Source organism: Humulus lupulus, chromosome 1, assembly GCF_963169125.1.
Source record: "Humulus lupulus chromosome 1, drHumLupu1.1, whole genome shotgun sequence".
Lineage (NCBI taxonomy): Eukaryota > Viridiplantae > Streptophyta > Magnoliopsida > Rosales > Cannabaceae > Humulus > Humulus lupulus.
This window is the reverse complement of record NC_084793.1, coordinates 46,258,125-46,262,324: the sequence shown is the minus strand read 5'-3', so window position 1 is coordinate 46,262,324 and position 4,200 is coordinate 46,258,125. Positions and strand designations below refer to the sequence as shown.

Sequence of the window (4,200 nt, the reverse complement as noted above, 5' to 3'; positions counted from 1 at the left end):
TCACCCCTCACACCACAAAATGCTTGTAATAACCAACCAATCCAAGGAAACTCCTATTCTCTGAGGCATTCCTTGGCCTTAGCCAATCTTTGACTGCCTCAATCTTAGCTGGGTCCACCTTGATCCCATCTCTACTGACAGTGTGACCAAGAAAAGTCACCTGTGGTAACCAGAACTCACACTTCTTGAACTTTGTATCAAGTCTGTGTTCCCTCAGCCTCTGTAGAACCAACCTAAGATGTTGCTCATGTTCTGCCTCTGACTGAGAATAAACCAGAATATCATCGATGAAGACTATCACAAACCGACCCAGATAATCCTTGAACACCATGTTCATCAGATCCATAAAAGTTGTTGGGGCATTAGTCAAACCAAATGGCATGACTAGAAACTCTTAATGCCCGTATCTGGTGTGAAAAGCAGTCTTCGGTATATCTCCCTCATTGATCCTGAGCATGTGATAACCAGATCGAAGATCTATCTTTGAGAATACTGTCTTACCCTGCAACTAATCAAACAGGTAATCTATCCTTGGCAGAGGATACTTGTTCTTGATTGTTATCTTGTTCAGTTCCTTGTAGTCAATGCACATCCTCAAAGAACCATCCTTCTTCTTTACAAATAGGATTGGTGCACCGCATGGTGAGAAACTGGGTCTAATAAAGCCCAAGTCTAACAACTCATGTAAGTGTACATTTAGTTCCTTCAACTCTGTTGGGGCCATTCGTTACGGTGCCCTAGACACTAGATATTTCCCTGGTGCCAGTTCAATAACAAACTATATCTCTCTATGTGGCAGCAACCCTGGCAAATCCTCAAGAAACACATCCAAGAACTCATAGACTAATCTAGTCTCTTCTGGTCCCACTCGCATGACCTGAGTGGTATCTACCACACTGGCTAGGAATCCTATGCAACCACCTTGCAGTAGGTCTCTAGTGCTCAATGTTGACATCATAGGTACACGGGGTCTATGCACAGTGCCAACAAATACAAAGGGATCCTCACCCTCAGGCTAAAAGGTTACCATCTTCTTCTTGCAATCTATGGCTGCCTCATACTTCACTAACCAGTCCATACAGATGATCATGTCAAAGTCGGTCATAACCAACTCTATCAAGTCAACTAACAACTATCTGCCATCCACTGTCACTGGCAATGATCTGGCCCATCTCCTGGAAACTACTAACTCCCCAGTGGGCAGTATGGTTTCTAACCCCACAGTATAGTAATCACATGGCCTACACAGTCTGTCAATTATCCTACTAGAAACAAAAGAGTGTGTAGCACAAGAATCAATTAAAGCAGTATAAGAGGTTCCAGCACTAGAAAGCTAACATGTATCTACTGAGGGACTAGCCTCAGCCTCTGCCTGCATCAATGTGAACACTCGAGCTGGAGTTGAGTTGTCCGCCTTCCTTGGTTCTTCTTTCTTTACTCTCGAGCAATCTTTTTTTAGGTGTCCCACTATCCCACACAAAAATTAGGTATTTGCCCGACATTCTCCCACATGGCGCCTCCTATACCTAGCGCACTCTGGGTAAGTCTTCCAGCCCTCAATGCCACCCTGGCGGCCTATCTGTATACCACGGGCCTCATGTCAGGGCCTGGAGCTTAAAATTCATATAGAGTCTTCCTTTTTTTATCAATGGGGCCTTAGCCCCTACCTGAACCCATAAATGGAGGTCTCGTCCTCCTAGTGTCTCTCATAGCCGCATTCTCGTGCTAGATTTTTTTCTATGTGCCCTCTGTAGTAAGGGCTTTCTCCACCACTTGTGCATAAGTTGTCTCTCCAATCACGGTAGTAATGCGAACATCCCAGGCTATCATAGGTTGTAGCCCCTGAAGGAATCTTTCCTTCCTTGTCCCATCAGTAGGCACCAAGTCTATAGCGAACTTGGCTAATCTATCGAATCTCAGTGCATACTCTGTCACTAACATATTTCCATGTAGCAGCTTACTGAATTCCTCTGCCTTTGCAGCCCTAACTGCATCATTATAGTATTTTTCATTGAACACCATTCTTAACTCCTCTCAATCCATGGTATTCACGTTCCTAGTCTGGGATATCACTTCCCACCAGATTCAGGCATCCTCCCGAAAGATAGAGGTGGCACGGGCCACCCTCTCATTACCAACTACCCTCATAAAATCCAGGATAGTGGTAACCATGCTCATCCACTGTTTGGCCTTAGCCAGATCTGCACTGCCCTCAAAGACTGGAGGATGCTGCTTCCCGAACCTTTCATGAGAGATTCCCATCTATTCCCAGCCTCTGTCGGCTGTAATACTGTCGGCACCAACATAGGTGGTACCTCTGGCTGAACGTTCCCTACAGAAACATGTTGTTGTCTCAGGAGGCGGATCTCTTCTTCCTGCCTCTATAATCTACTTGCATATCAGAAAGCACTTGCTGCCAATTCTCAGGAGCTGGCGAAGGGGTCTGACCCTGATTATCATTTTCGGCTTGTATTCCTTGGCCGGCTTGCGGATCTGACTGTGCTAGAAGCATACTTCCAAGCTTGTACCCTGTTGCAGTAATTAATTTGGCCAGTTAGGTCGTAATAATTATACCTATTTTCACCCTACAGTCCATGTAATGTTCCAAATTACCTAATAAGGCTTAGGGCCTTGATTAGGGGGCCAAGATGGAAAATTATGGAAATTATGTGCTTATGTGATATTTATGTGTATCATTGCATGATTATGTGAGTTATATTATAATATGACTTGATATGCATGTTTAGGTGTATTAAATATGCATGTGGGCCTGTTTCTTATTAGAAGGGCAATTTTTGTAATTTGATTGAATTTTATAGTTTTGACGAGTTTTTTTATTGGATTGTAACGTGGGTTTTGATGGTTTTGGGTTGTTGAGTTGTTTGGGAACTTTGTTTGAGGAATTTTTCTATGTTTTGGATAGGTTTATGGAGGGATTTGGCATGAGAAAAATGAAGGAAAATCTAAGTTTGCAGGTCGAATCGCGACCCTGTTCTTGGGGCACCGCGGCTCTCTTGATTGAAGGAGAAGTAGGTGAATTTTGAGGCTTTTGAGCTATGATGCCTGTTAGTGTGTGTCACGGCGCTTATGCAAGCAAGGAAGAGGCTCGGGCCTCTGGCTTGAGCAGGTCACGACGCTTAAGGGATTTTGGGCCTCGATGAGGTTTTGAGTGCGGGAACTCAAACCTAAAGGCTCGGGATCCTACTACCCGATTTAGTAGGAGTCGATGTCTCGAAGGCTAGGACTTGGTCCGGAAGCCTTTATTTACTCGTTTTGATGGGATTTTATAATTGGTTGTGACTAGGTAATCGCTAGGGGCTCGGGATCAGGATCGTTGTAACACCCCACGTCACTATGGCTACTTCCTGGAATGATGACTGACCCTGCAAACCAACACGAGTCTTTCCAGCATGCTTTGTCCTCACTCGCACGCTTTCTGGGAAAACTTCCCAAGAGGTCACCCATCACGAGACTACTCTAGGTCAAGCACGCTTAACTTTGGAGTTCTCAAGTGATGGGCTACCAAAAATCAATCCATATAAGCTCTCTTCAACTGTGTAATCCCATACCTACATAGTCTTAGAATCATCACACTTAACCTTCCCCAAGCAATGTGGGATTGCACAACTTTTTACCCAATCTTTCCCCCTACGGATCATGGGATTCTGACTATCACAATCACCCCCCCTTAGGGGGTCTGACGTCCCCGCCGGCCACATTTCCGGCTGGCTAAAGGCTTTGATACCATTTCTCAATTTGTGCGTGTCATCCTTGCGCAGGGGCCATGCTTCTTTGTATCGTTCCAATTTTATCGGATGTCCCCAAAGACAAGCCACACATGAATGGTTAGTATAATCTATCAATATTTTAGCTAATGTATGTTAATGATGTTGTATAATTGTATTAGAAACTCATTGTGTGTTTGATTTTCCATGATATAAGTATGAGTTTGGATTAAATGATTTTTCCTATACTTGGTAGAGAAACTAAAATTTGTTATTTATCTGAATGCATGCATTTATTATTGATGTGATAAGTAAATGATGATTTATCGATGTTGATGTTTGGGTTGTTATTTGATATTATCAAGCTTTTAAAGTGGCCTATCAGTTCAGTTAGTATGTTAAATGGTTAATATGTCAGGTTAGTGCTTTGGAGAGCAGAGTTTTAAGTTGTCGTTGAGAGCACACACAATAAGAA

General features: G+C 43.5%; 1 non-coding gene across 1 annotated transcript; it reads right to left on the bottom strand.

Moving 5' to 3' along the window:
- Positions 1–3,731: 3,731 nt before the first annotated feature.
- LOC133813388 (U6 spliceosomal RNA) lies at positions 3,732–3,829 on the bottom strand. The gene has a single exon (XR_009884402.1). It is a non-coding gene; the product is annotated as a U6 spliceosomal RNA (small nuclear RNA).
- Positions 3,830–4,200: the final 371 nt, after the last annotated feature.